Genomic DNA, 15,189 nt, shown 5'->3' with positions numbered 1-15,189 from the left:
ACTGAGTATATTCAGAGAAAGTGCCAGAGGACAGGAGGACCTTTAGTATGCTTTGAAGATACTTTGAACACTTACTTGGATGAGTATGTCCTGGAATGTTGTGCTCGTTGAAAACTAAATGAGGTCCCTCATCTCCGTGCTGAGAATAACAGTGCTCTCCTAGCAGAGGGAAGTCCCCGTGGGGTGTCGTTTCACAGGATGCTTCGCTGAGGAGTTACAGGGACCAGAGGGCTCCCTGGAGGAGATCTTGCCACTGTGGAGCTAAGATACAGCTTTCTGGAGTCCCAGTCCTTCTTCAAACCTGGTGGGGTAGTCCCTGCAAAGGGGGTCTTCTAGTACTTCTCTGCTTATTTACTCACCATACAATGGTGAGAGCCCAGCGTGATGGAGCCCAGCATCCCCTCACCACACTGGGGGCCAGTGAGAAAATGAGGTGACCCAGAACCAGGTGGAAGGTGGATCAAGGGTAGAGATCACACTTCTCAGTCTGCAATTAGTTAATACAGCAAAAAAGAAAATGCTGGAGGAGCTACTGAGCAAGAACAGCTTCTTCCACCTTGAGCCAAAATACCCGGTCAGGGTTGGGAAAGTGGCAAAAGTGGTTTCCTTTGTTTTCAGCCATGGTAGAAACTTCACTTACAACTGTCCCCAGGACGGAACAGTTCACAGGATAAACCGTGCTTACACACTGTCTTGACTGAAGGTTTCAGCCCCAGGCAAGTTCACTGTGGATTCAGTGAGACCAAAAAATGACAATGGAACGTTCTTGGGGTGAAAAGGTTTATCCTCCCCTCAGTAGGTCAAGCGCTAGAGTCACATCTGCATCCAGTAGTCTGCAGATCCATAATCCACCTCTCTCTGCCTCTGACCAGGGAACTGGGCAGAGCTCTTTATACAGTGACTCAGTCAGTAACAGCTTATCACCTACTGGTGTGGAAGCAGTAGCCTAGCAGCAGGTCAATTGTGTTAACAAGTACTTTAGCGTCAGGTGAGGATCCTGGCCATGGGAACTTTGATTCCCCACCCCACCCCCAGCCCCCACACACAAATTTGTTCTTCATCTCAGGATAATGGAATCCCAAAGGCAGAAGTTCAAAGACCCTGAACCAAAGTCTTCCCCTACCAGGTTCTTGTTCTTTCCTCAGCTCCCAGCCCATCAGTACCTGATTATAAAAGGATTTCTCCAAAGAACCCAGTCTTTCATGCTCCCATTCTGGGATTCTATCTCTCCTCCATCCCATTACCAGTCATGGAAAATGCATTCCTTTATTGGTGCAGTAGACTGGCATCTCAGGGTCAAGATCAGTAGCTAAGCTACAAGACTGCCCCCCACAATTTAGTTAACTAGCCTCAGGCTTCCAGCATTAACTAGCCTCCTTCCATGTGCTCCCTGTTCCAACCCCACCCAGAGGATCACACTCCTTTCTGAAAAACTCTTCTACTTGTACACCAGGACTAAGCTGAGCTCTCTTTATGCTTCCATGGCCACAGAAAGCAAAGCCCATTCTGCTGACCCACAGGTCCACTTCAACATTTTACACTCCCACAGCTCCTGCTCAGCCTCTTGAGCCCAGGCTGGACAGCATGGCACTGACTCTGCTGCAGAAATTCCCACAGGGAGACTGCCTAGAGAAAAGAACAACCTGTGAGCTTTCCTGAACTGTCTGCTCCTCCCAACACATGCATCCCTTTTTCCACCCACTGTCCTCCTGTAGATTCTCTTTTTTAACTTTCAGACATTCTCACGGTTTCTTCCTTCAGGAATAAGGCTTCAACATCCCAACCAAGAGCACCCTAAACCAACCAGAAGTCAGCATCTATTTTATCCAATAGATATCCAATCTACCCAATCCACCCACACAAAGATAGATATGTTTAAATGAAGTCTATTTCTTGGTATGTTTTAATTCCCAAAACATCCACGGATAAATGTTTGTGAAGAAGCAAACTCTGGATTTCCGTCTTGACTTGACATCATGCTAAAAAGCATTAGAACTAAGCCTTGATGATAGATACATTATAACTCAATGGGGCATTCCATCAACATTGCAATTATATTCATTCATTTCTCCAGGTGCCATAAAAGTCATGCTAGCCCTTATCTCCCAATGCCAATTCCTCCACTTTTCAAACACACCTGCCACATATTCCTCACCTCAAGGCCTACAGGCTGCACACTTCGTTCAGTATCCCTTGATATTCCTCTGCAAGATATGGTTACACTGGTGGTATAGACACAGAATTGAAGCTTTTATATCCCAGGCTTAGAATGTACATTTACACCAGAACAACACTATTCAAATCTCAGAGTATATTGGGATTTTGGGGTTGGGCAGGGAATAAGATTGGGTGGATTGTTTTAAATGCAAATTCCTGGTTGCCATCTGCTTTGGATCCTGGGAACCTTCTTTTGTAACAGACCTGTGATTCTGAGAAGGGCTTTTTCAGAAACACTCCTATAAACGTCTTAGGTGATTTAATATATTGTAAATCCCTTGAGGCCAGGGGTCACTCCGTGTTCTTTGCATTTCTCATAGGCTTTAATACAGTTTCCACCATACAATGGGCCCTCAATAGACAGACTGTAATGAAAAATGTCATCACACTGACATTTAGTACTTAATATCACAGAAAGGGCATTGCACTGACCCTCCAATATGATTGTGCCTATTGTAAGTATGACAAAGGAGGACATGTTTAAAAAAACAACAACTAGTGTGTATGAAGGGTTGTGCTTGTGCAGTGATGATAAATTCACCTTCCCCCAGTTGCCACTGTCTCTTCTCCTAAGTAAAGCTGTGTGTATAGCCTGGTCATTAGCTTCTCTGCTGCAGTTAGTGAAAAGCTAACTTTTAGCTAGCCATTAGTTGAAAGATAGCATATCACTTATCTTCTTTCCCACCGTTTAATCTGTCCCCAAAGATGCACTTCTCACATTCCTTTAGGATGACCTGGCTCTTCAAAGGACAACCACCCAGCCGTAAACCTAGCTATCCAGCTGAGGGACTTGTAAGTACCCACCCAGTGCCCCATGTGAATCTGCACTCCAGGGTTTCTTGGCTACTCCTGGCCATAGAACATGAGGAGAGTGCAGGTGGGTGACCCAGGAACACCAGTGTCCATCCCAGGCTCAAGGTGACAAGACGGGAGCAGACAACCCAGTCCCAGGAGCACCACTGAGGCCTGAAGAAGCATTAACAGGTGTGTAGCTGTTTTTTGATTTGGTGTTAACTCAACTTCTACTAGAATTCCTATCTCCAGTAGCAGGTGGATATTTTAAGGGTATCAAAATGTTTTGTTTTGTTTTTACTTTAAATTTAGGTGAACAATAGGCCCATGGAATGTTCCAAAGTTTTAGGGCTCATAGTTGAGCATTTTACAGAAGTCCTCATGCTTCTGTGCAATGCATTCGTTACATTACATCCAGATTTAAAGCAAACATCTATTGAATTAATTGTGCCAGACACTGTTGCAAACACTTTATATAAGTTGGCCTATTAAAATAAAACAACATCCCAATAAGGTATGTGATACAATTATCCCCATTTTACAATAAGGGAAATAAAGCTTGGAGAAAGTAGTAACAGGGCCAGACTTCCATGCAGATTACACTGCCATCCCTCAGGATGTTCTAATACAGCAAGGCTCTCCAGGCCAAGAGTCATTCTCTGGAGGGCTTGCTCCTATTTGGAATTTCTAGCATGAAAACCATGAGTCTTTGGGAAGGCACGTGCATTTTAAGTGAGCAGAATATTTACAAAAGAAGGTGCCACTGGAATACTGAGCAGGACATCTTTTTACTGTTCAGGATTATCAGAGTATTCAGAGATGTTTATTACCCTTTGCTCCAGGATACAAATTTCTAGTACCATCATATAATCACTGCACAGGCAAAAATATTGACAAATATCTACAGGGAATAGAGGCCACCCCTGCTTAGAATACCTGGGAGAGACCACAGCAAATTTTTAGCTTTATTCCTGTGTAAACCACATAATTCAGTTAAAATTCATGACCTCCCAAGAACAGCAAGAGAATGGAGGATAGATCAGCAATGTCTTGATAGAAGAAGAGCCAGAGAAATTTTCAAGGTTGGTTTGGTTGACCAGTCATATGAGTAGTGGGAATGCTTGGCATTTGTATTGCAAGGTACAGAGGAAAGTACTTGAGTGTGAGGGTCCAAAAGACTCAGTTTAGAACACGTCTATGTAAACCTTTCCAAAGTTTCAACTCCTTCATCTGTAAAGTGAGGAGGCAATTCCTACATCACAGAGTAAAATGAAATGCAAAAGCCAATGTACAAGTAACTAGAGCACAGTGCCCGGCACAGAGTATCTAAATAAATTTGAAATCCCTTCTGCCTTTTCTTCCTTTGGCATTGAACTAGAGGTCAAAGATATGGGATCTAGTCTTTGCACTGCCTTGTGACCTTGGCCATCTCTTCCCATCTCCAGACCTCAGATCCTTGCCTATAAGAAGAAATGAAATCAACTTCTAAGGAAAGTTACAATCTAACATTACAATCTGAGTGACTGGAGGGCAGATGGAGGGAATCATGAGCCAGGGCAGGAAGGCAGAAATATGGAAAAGCAAGAGAAGCCACATGAGCAGCCCCCCTCCTCCAGACCACTGATCTCCAAGCACAAGACTGGCTCTAGGCTCGCCTGACTACGGGCATTCATCACTCCCCTGTGAAAGCAGTTGCCTTAGTAGAACTGCCTCTGAATCAACTCCTTGCACACAATCTTACATCTTCCCCTCCCCACCCAGGTATACATAGTGGATTTCCTGCCCTCAGAGCTCTTCCTGTTCCAGGGTCATCCCTTTCTCCTCTCCTCTGCCCACCCCCAGGACACCACGAGCGGCAGAATCCATTGAGCCATTTGGGAGGAGCTGATAATACCCCAGGTTGGATGTACTGTCAGGAAGTTGTTCCTGGAGCTGATCCAGAACCACAGGTGGCCTGTCACAAGCTCTCTTCCTATTTATGAATCGTGGAGCCTGTCAGAAGGGTTGAAGCCAGTGGGGACCCCGGGAGGCTTCCCACCCTCACCTGGCTCCCCAGTCATGATAAAATCATTAACACGGTAGAAAGAGAGTTAATGAATCATCTCTCTCAGCAATGCCCAACACAAGCAGCCTTGCTCCACCAAGCAGAGGGGACTGCCACTCAGAGCTGTGTGACCCTGCTCACTGTAGGGCAACTCCTGTATGTGACACTTCCAAGAAGTCAGGGAGAGGGGCAGAAGAGTGCAGTAGCCCACAGAAACTCTCCGTGCCCAGCAGGGAATGAGAGCCACAGCCCGGGACAGAAACTCCCACCCTAAACACAGGCATTAATGCTGCTGAACTAAGCCGACAGCCCCAATCTCTGACACGGGTAAGTGCCGAAGGGGTGGTTCCCTGTCCTGCCCACCTGGAGCCCAGAGGAAGTTTCTAGTCAGGAGTTTTTCGATTAGACAAGCATTTCCCAGGTTCTCATTAGGCTTGAACCCCCAGGCTGCAAGGAAGCCTAAGGTTCAATTAGTGCAAACCTCTCCTTTGCAGAGGGAGGAACAAACCCCAGGGAGGTGGAATGACTTGCCAGGACTACAGAGTTCAGGCAGAGTGAAGACCAGAATCAGGCCAGGGGCCCCGGCCCGAGCTCCGGCCTCCATCACCAGCCTTCCTGGGCCAGGCTTACCTCATCGGCAGAAGGAGGGTGAACTAGCACTATCCGCAGGCTCACAGGATCGCACAGAGGGCCTAAAGAAGAGCAGGCAGCAAGCTGAAAGAGAAACATAACACGTTCCATTCTTCCTCTGTCATTTTTGGCTATTCAGTTTTCAAGGGAAATTTTTTTCCTTTGGAAAATTATGAGAATATTTGAGGCTGGCAGAGCACTTGTGTTCTCAATGGCTGGTGACAAGAACTGCCCAGAGGTGGAGAAGGTGGAGCAGAAAAACTGAGGAGGAGGACGATGAAGGCTCACACACAGGGTTTACTGTGTACTTTCTATGTGCCATGCACATTATAGCCACTAACTCATTTAATCCTCAGTGCTCAGTGAAGTAGACACTACGAGCATCTCCATTTTACAGATAAGGACACAGAGGCACGCAGAAGTGAAAGCAGCTTGGCCAAATCGTACTGGTTTGATCATAAGTGAAAATGTGGTGGATTGCTCAGCACATCCAAGGGCACTTATAATTACTTAAACCCATTTCAGAAAGCTTCAATGTTCCTGTGCCTTCCGTAAAAGGAACCTTCTAGAATTACTTTGAATCCTAGAGAAGAGTGAAACATTCCTGTCAGTTTTGCAACCTGTTCAGAGACCCTTAGGTTTCTGACTCCCCTAAAACCAGCCACCCGGTAAAAGACAGCATTTCCCAGCGGCAGCTGCTCACAAGGCACCTGGAAAACAGGAACCCCTCCCTACCACACACATTCCCACCTGAAAGAACCTTGCTCATCAGCCTTTATTTTAGTTGAGACAAGGCCTCTTTTTGAGTCCCTGAATTCCTCCTTAGTGTTTTCTGACTTGTTTCTTGAATGTTTGTGGAGGATACAAAATTTAAGGTAGAAGAGGATAGTACAGAAAGCCCAGGGAAAGAAATGTGTCTTTTGGTATTTCTAAAAAATTTGGCATCTGCAAAGTAAGTGATGGGCATGCAGTCTCTCTAAAAGGTTAGCAAGTTTACCCCTTAAAAACTAAAGACCACAGACAGGAATAATTTTTTCCTTAAACCCACTTTTACCTTTTATATTGGGCCACAAATTGCAGTATTAAGTGAAATTGTGTCTTAATAATTATTCCAATAAAATTCACGTTTTTAAATGGTGTTTAGGGAGAATCCCCCACAACTCTCTATCAGGCATAGCAAGCCCTTGGTTCTTCCATCAGAGGGCAACTAGCACAATAAGAGCCTTGTTTCTGATAAGAGTATCTGTCACTGACAAAAAAGAGGCAATGTGTTTTCTATTGAGTCAACCCCCTTAATGACCAATACACAAAAGTTCATTAATTATAAGCCATCCTCTGTCCCAAGCCCATACACAGATTTGGATTTCCGAAAGCTCCACTCAGCCTCTTTGAAAAGCTTTGCCCTGGTTTTTGCTGGGCTGGTTAGGAAATAACTGTACCCAGAGCCACCACTAGCATTAACAGAAGTGCACAAGACCTTTACTTGAACAGCACAGTCTCCAAGCCCTGGCTGTGCAGGGTAGAATGTTCAAAGGTAAAGTGGCCACCATCCTGGATTCTCACCACTGGAGAAATGAATGTCAGTTGGGAGAAGTGAATTTCCTGCCTTTTGTGCATTTGTGTCAGAGGATGAACAACACTGAAATAATTTTGCTTAGTTTTGGGACATGCACAAATGAAAAGAAAAAGGAAATGTCCTGTATCAAAAGCTCTGTTCTCCCTGGGAAATACAGATTAACATGTTGAACTAAAACAACTCTCTGGGCTCAACACACTGGGACAACACTCATGTTTATATTTTACGTGACACCAATTCCTACAAGATTACTTGTTTTAAAAGAACAGTGTAGGCAGGCCTGTCCTCCACCATGCCAGGGTATGCAGTATATTCTAATAGACCAGAGGGCATGCTATAGAGGGCACCAGTTCACACTTTGATCTAGAAAAGAAGGTGGAGGGAAGATCCCATCTGGTGGGCACCTCCTGGCCTAAACAAGTGAATGAATACATCATATGTCATCTGGGAAAGGCATATTAAAATGACAATAAGCTACCACTACACGCCTATCAGAATGGCCAAAATTCAGAGAGCTGACACTGCCAAGTGCTTGCAAGGATGCCGAGCAACAAGAACACTCATTCATTGCTCATGGAAATACAAATAGCGCAGCCCCTTTGGAAGACAAGATGGCAGTTTCTTACAAAACTAAACATACTCTTACTATATGATCCAGCAATCATATTCCTTGGATTTTACCCAAAGGAGTTGAAAACTTATGTCCATACAAAAACCTACACATGGATATTTTATAGCAGCTTTGTTCATAATTGCTACAATTTAGAAGCAACCAAGATATCCTTCCATAGGTGAGTGGATAAATAAACAGTGACACATCCTGACAATGGTATATTATTCAGGGTTAAAAAGAAATGAGCTATTAAGCCATGAAAAGACATGGGATAACCTTAAATGCATATTACTAAGTAAAGGAAGCCAATCTGAAAAGATTATATACTGTATGATCCCAACTTAATGATATTAAGGCAAAGGCAAAACTATGGAGACAGTGAAAACACCAGTGTTTAGGGGGTGGGGGCAAAGGGAGCAGGAGGTGGTGGAGGACAGCGGTGCGCTACAGAGAATTTTTAGGGCAGTGAGAATACCCTGTATGATACTACAATAAAGGATACATGTCATCATACATTTGTCCAAAATCAAAGAATGTACACCAGCAAGAGTGAGCTCTAAGGTGTACTACTGACTGGGTGATAATGATGGGTCTATGCAGGTTCAGCAGCTGTAACAAATGTGCCTCTTGGATGAGGCATGTTCATAATGCAGGAGGCTGTACATGTGCAGGGGCAGGGGCACATGGGAAATCTCTGTACATTCCTCAAAATTCTGCTATGGGCCTAAAAATGCTCTTAAAAAAGCCTAAGTCTTAGGTATCAAATGATTTCACTCATCTGCAGAGTATAAGAACAAAGAAAAAACTGAAGGAACAAAACAGCAGCAGACTCACAGAGCCCAAGAATGGACTAACAGTTACCAAAGGGAAAGGGACTGGGGAGGATGGGTGGGAAGGGAAGGATAAGGGGGAAAAAGGGCATTACTGTAAGTACACATAATGTAGAGGGGGGGCACGGGGAAAACAGTATAGCACAGAGAAGAAAAGTAGTGACTCTATAGCATCTTACTACACTGATGGACAGTGACTGTAATGGGGTATGTGGGGGGCACTTGATAATAGGGGGAGTCTAGTAACCATAATGTTGTTCATGTAATTGCACATTAATGATAGCAAAACAAAAATAAAAAGAGTAAATGGATCAAAGACCTGAATGTAAGTCATGAAACCATAAAACTCTTAGGAGAAGGCAAAAATCTCCTGAATATAAACATGAGCAACTTTTTTCTGAACACATCTCCTAGGGGAAGGGACACACACAAAAGCAAAAATGAACAAATGGGACTACATTAAACTAAAAAGCTTCTGTACAGCAACAGACATCATCAGCAGAACAAAAAGGCATCCTACAGTACAGGAGAGTATATTCATAAATGACATATCCAACAAGGGGTTAACATCCAAAACATATAAAGGACTCACACGTCTCAACACCAAAAAAGCAAATAACCCAATTAAAAAATAGGTGGAGGATATGAACAGATAATTCTCAAAAGAAGAAATTCAGATGGCCAACAGGCACATGAAAAGATGCTCCACATAACTAATTATCAGGGAAATGCAAATTAAAACCACAATGAGATATCACCTCACACCAGTTAGGATGGCCAACATCGAAAAGACAAGGAACAACAAATGCTGGTGAAGATGTGGAGAAAGGGGAACCCTCCTACACTGCTGGTAGGAATGTAAATTAGTTCAACCAATGTAGAAAGCAATATGGAGGTTCCTCAAAAAACTAAAGACAGAAATACCACTTGACCTGGGTATTCCACTCCTAGGAATTTATCCAAAGAAAACAAGATTCCAGATTCAAAAAGATATATGCATCCCTATGTTTATCGCAGCACTATTTACAATAGCCAAAAAATGGAAGCAACCTAAGTGTCCATCAGTAGATGAATAGATAAAGAAGATGTGCTACATATATATATACATATATATATATATATATATATATACACACACACACACACACAAGGGGACATTATTCAACCATAAGAAGAAAACAAATCCTACCATTTACAACAACATGAATGGAGCCAGAGGATATTATGCTCAGTGAAATAAGCCAGGAGAAGAAAGACAAGTACCAAATGATTTCCCTCATTTGTGGTGTGTAACAAGAAAGCGAAACTGAAGGAAAAAAATAGCAGCAGACTCACAAACTCCAAGAAGGGACTAGCCGTTACCAAAGGGGATGGGTGGGTAGGGAGGGAGAAGGGGATCGAGGGGCATTATGATTGGTACACATTATGTGTGTGGGGGTCATGGGGAAGACAGTGTAGCACAGAAAAGACAAGTAGTAGACAAGTGATTCTGTTGCATCTTACTACGCTGATGAACAATGACTGCAATGGGGTGCAGGGGGTACTTGGTAAGATAGGTGAATGTAGAAACCACAAATTTTTTCATGTGAAACCTTCATAAGAGTGTGTATCAATGATACCTTAATTTAAAAAATGTTTTTTATAGCATAAGTCTTAATAAAAAAGTTAAAAATACAAAACTTGAACTATGTCAGGAGACCATCTTCCCTAGGTTTAGCAGGAGCACTCCCAATAGACTAAGACAGAATGAGCAACTGAACAATATCTAAGGGAAATACAGATATATATGAGAATGGATGCAATAGGAAGCAAATACTATTTAAATAAGCAATATTTCAGATTTCATAATATGGAAATAGGACCTCATTTTCAGATGTGATCCTAAAGTGTCATGTGTAAATCAAATTTTCCCTCCAATGATTTACCATGTCTTCCAGCTCTGAAGTTAATTACTCTATTATTGTGCTTTCTAAGGTGCTTTATCCTTACTGTATAGCCTCCTTACATCTAATTTCCCCCAACATTCTGTCTTTCCCTTTTACTCATTCATCAAATATTTATTCAATAAGTACTATGGGTCAGGCACAGTTCTAAGCATTGATGTCATGTTTGTTTGACATTCTGTCCATTTATTTACAGCCGGTGAATATGTAGGATGATACTGTAATAGTACACACAAAGGGAGCAAAGACACACTGATGACTGTTGAACTGCAGAGGATACAGAGAGGATTTAGCAGTTGGTAAGATGGCAGGATAATAGGGCAACAGTAAAGACAGGGAGAAACTAAGAATGCCCATCAGTGTGGACAGGTGTATCTGGGAATACTAATCTAATTTTTCCTTGTGTTTTCCTAGTATCTTTTCCTCTCCCACTTGCACCCCAGGGATTTTTCTGTCCTCTAGACTATCCACAGCAGGAAAATAATAATCACCCAAAGAAACATTGCTTTTCAAAGTATCTAATGCATCATGCATCATTCAGCTGTACCTGAGGTTCTCAGCTAGTGGAGGCAAAACATTTACAGCTTTCTACATATACAAGAAACCATGGAATTAATAAGAAGTAAAACTTTAGGAGAACAGCCATTTGATCTAAATTAAAAGTAATGCTTCACAGAGTGATAAGTACTTGAATCCATCTGCAATTGTATTCTTCTTAAATTGCCATCATAAAATGATTATAAACTTATTAAGGAAATGGTGATACTTTTTAGGGAAAAAATGATCAAGTCTTCCATATAACAACTCATTCTCAATATCACCCTTTCATCCCTTAACTTTTAAAAATTCTATATTATACACTGTAATTATCAATAAAATGGCATGACTCACACTTACAAACAACCCTCATCTTAAAGTGGGTGTGCACCTGTCCCATACAGCCTTACCAGAGGTGCTGATGGTTTTCCAGCCATAATGGGAAGTTCGTGTCAGAGCTGTGACCAGAAGTCCAAGCCCAAGCCCTACTCTAGTCCACTTTTCTCTGTTCCTTAATGAGAATTAAATCCCAATGCACAAACTTCTCCTTCTTCAAGTTCTGATCACTCCACTCATTTATTTAGGAGGAAAACTCCAAGTCTTCAAAAACTCCAAAACTCCAAGAGTTTTGGTCAACATTTAACATCTGTTTCCCTATATGAACAATAAGCAGACAGTTGAGCCGAGGCACCAGCACAGTGCATGACACAGTAGGTGCTCAATTAATGGTGGCTGACATGGAGGAGACTGGTTATCCTCTAAAGGGAACAATATTATATTCTCTACAACTGACAAGATCACTCAACTCTTCATGTTTACATTCAGGAAAATATTCCCTACACGTTTTTCCAGAATATAGATAAGAATGATAATTGGAAGTTCAGAAATGAGTTTGTCCAAAAAGAACCTGAAGCTCATAGAAATGGATGCAGATGTACATATTGTAATCACACATCTGGGTAACTGAGATGTGTAAAGAAATCACAAACTCAATTACAACAGAAAACAAAAAATACAGAGGTACTTAGAGGGCGAATTAAGAGCATGGGCTAGATTTGGATTATTTGCTTTGGGCAAATTGCATAGGGCTGGTTGCTAAACCTGATTAAATCTTCAGATTCCTCATCTAAAAAATGAAAATAATTCAGTTACCTCCTGAGGTTGCTGACAGGATTAAGTGAGATTGTGTGCTAACAAATATTCAATAAATGTAAGCTATTAATCATAGTGATCTTGAAAAAAAATAATCCAGGGGACAAAAAAAAGAAAAGAGCTCACAGAGGAATTGATTCAGGTTGGATGGAATGAGGACACCAATCACCAGAGGCTTTTCTCCCACAGTTTGCAGCCCCTGCAGAGGCAAGGATTATGTTTGGTTGTTTTTCTTTTTTTTTTTTCCATGTCTAGGGTTTTCTTTTTTAATTGATGTATAGTTGATATACAATTATTATATTGGTTTCAAGTATACAACACAGTGGCTCAATAGCTACATACATGATTAAGTCATCACCTCAACTAGTATAGTTACTGTCGATATAGAAAGATGTTACAGAACTATCGACTATATTCTCTATGCTGTACTTCCATCCCCATGACCAACTTATCTTATGATGGAGATTTTGGAGGCTGGGATTCTTCCCCTGGGATCTACAGAACCTTCGAACTCCCTGACACCAAATGTAAAACGTGGTGCATATGTACCTTCTTCTAAGAAAGGTCCATAGTTTTCATGAGATTCTTAAAGGAGTCTGGCTCCTCCTTCTAATTAGGAATCATTGCCCAGAGCCGACTCTCACTCTGAGTCTTGTTTTCCCAATGTACACAGAACTCCCTTTCTTTCTTCCTCTTTAAATTCAGCCAGCACATGCTGCATTTTCCAAAAGAATTTTACTAAGTATCTGACGAGAAAACAGAAAGGAAAACAGTACGTGTACCAAAAAACCCTCAGTGAACATCAAGGGACAGTACACATTATTGACTCTAAGACAACAAAAATACAGCCACACATCGTGTGGGGGTGGGGGGGTAGGTGGGGGCGGGGCCTAGATTCCTTGATTCCTTCCTTCCTTCCTGGCTTCTCCCCTTTGTCCCTTGTAAGATGAAATGCTTTCTTTTATTTAAAAGTGGAATTTCTTTAGAGAATTTGCCATCTTCTTGGATTTGTTCATGTAGATACAGAACATGAGAGATATATGGCTTCTCTCTCTAAGTAACTCCTAAAGTAGAGTTTACTAATAACCAGAGGGGCTGGGAATTACTCAATCTTTTGAGGACTTAATGACTGGGAAGGAATGCAGAGATGATTACAAGAAAGAGAATTCAGGGAGAACCAGAAAAGGAAAAAATCAAGTTAGAGCCCAATATTATCAGTAAAAGGATTTGTTTTAATAAGCAAGTGCCCCATTATCAGCTATTAAATCCTCAATGAGTTTCAGAAGCTTTCCTGAATAATAGATTCTTTTTTGCAGGGAGGCATCAGGGGCAGGTAAGAAATACAGAATATTAGATGTACTAGAGTCTTGAGTAAGCCCTCCTTCCCTTCCTTCATCAGTATGTCTGGATGGGTAAAAGCCCTCCTGAAAGGACAGGGGTCGGGGGGAGAAATCGTGAATAGAGTTTCTGAAGATAATTCACATCTAGTTTATAAAGACTGATAGAGCTTTTACTGAATGCAGTCTCTGAACATAGAAAAATGAACGAAATTGAGGTCATAGAAACTCTTGATCTAGGTAAAGGTACAAATGATGAACAAATATCATTCAAAGTGACACATATGTTATTAACTGTGTGATGGGGAGCCAGAAGAAGAATAAGGTTGGAGAAAACACAGCCCACATTGAAAACCACATTGCCCTCCTTTAAAATTATCTCTGAGATCTACCCTTTCCTGTCTATAACCACCCTCTGTTCCTCCTAGACCCATAAGCCAAAATTGACATGAAAAAATTTCCTGGGATTAAAGCTTTACATGGTTAACTTCAGAGATTAGTCCCCCTGAGTTTTTTGGTTATAAAGATAATAACTTCTTTCTAGTTCCAAGGAAATAAAGAAGAAGAAAAGGAGAGTTCTTTTTTTTCAACAGACTGAGCCCTTGGAACTGTAATCTCTTTGCTTCAGGAATTCCATTTTCTACAAAACTCAGAAATTTGTGACACAAAAACAATTTTATCAGAGTGTAAAGAAATCTCAGGGTATGAGCTCCATAAAGGTATACAGATATGGGCACAAAGCCTGGTTCCCTAAGACCAACCTGGCACCATCACTCCACTACCAACAGGATGTCCTAAATTCTCCTTCCCTGCCCTATTTCTTCTGTACCCAAGGAAGCCAAATCCATTTTTTGTAGGTTCCAGGCCAATTCTAAAGCCAAACCATTCTCTCCCATTACAGGAAGCTCTCAGAAAGTCATTGATAGAAACCCTAGGTGACAACAGATGTAGGCTGGCAATGGAAACCAGAGAGCCAACCTTGAGGTCCACCAGAAGGGTATAGAAGAGGGAGCCTAGGAAACTGCAGTGATCTTGGTAGGAGACTGGCTTCTTACACCTGATCTCCCTGGAACTCTCCAGGGACTGAGCTGGGACATCTCATCTCCTTTTCTCCAGCTTGCAGATGACATACCTCTCTCTCCATGACGCTCCATGACTACCTGTCAGACCTCCACCCAACCTTCCCAGCTAGAATCCCCAACCTAGACCAGGTCACAGCGGTTGGTAACTGGGAGTTTTCCTCCTTGCTGCTACAACAGGAGAGAATTCTCCAGCCCAAAGTTAGCACTTAAAACCAGAGTTGAGCTCTCTAACTACCACACACCTACCCCTCCCACCTCCTAGACTCTTTATCTCTGGGATGGCTCCACTGTGATGGTTAATTTCAACTTCACTAACCAAAGGATGCCCAGATTAAACATCATTTCTGGGTGTGTCTGTGAGGGTGTTTCCAGATGAAATTAGTGTCTGACTCTGTGGACTCAGTAGACTGCCTTCCCAATGTGTGTGGGTGCTGTG

The 15,189-nt window shown here is 42.2% G+C and overlaps 1 pseudogene; it reads right to left on the bottom strand.

Moving 5' to 3' along the window:
* LOC118912682 (uncharacterized) overlaps positions 1-14,825 on the bottom strand; it is a 44,473-nt pseudogene extending 29,648 nt beyond the window's left edge.
* Between the last annotated feature and the right edge of the window lie 364 nt (positions 14,826-15,189).

This window comes from Manis pentadactyla, chromosome 2, assembly GCF_030020395.1.
Source record: "Manis pentadactyla isolate mManPen7 chromosome 2, mManPen7.hap1, whole genome shotgun sequence".
Taxonomy (NCBI): Eukaryota; Metazoa; Chordata; class Mammalia; order Pholidota; family Manidae; genus Manis; species Manis pentadactyla.
The sequence above is the reverse complement of the archived record's forward strand: the minus strand, read 5'-3'. Positions and strand labels throughout refer to the sequence as shown.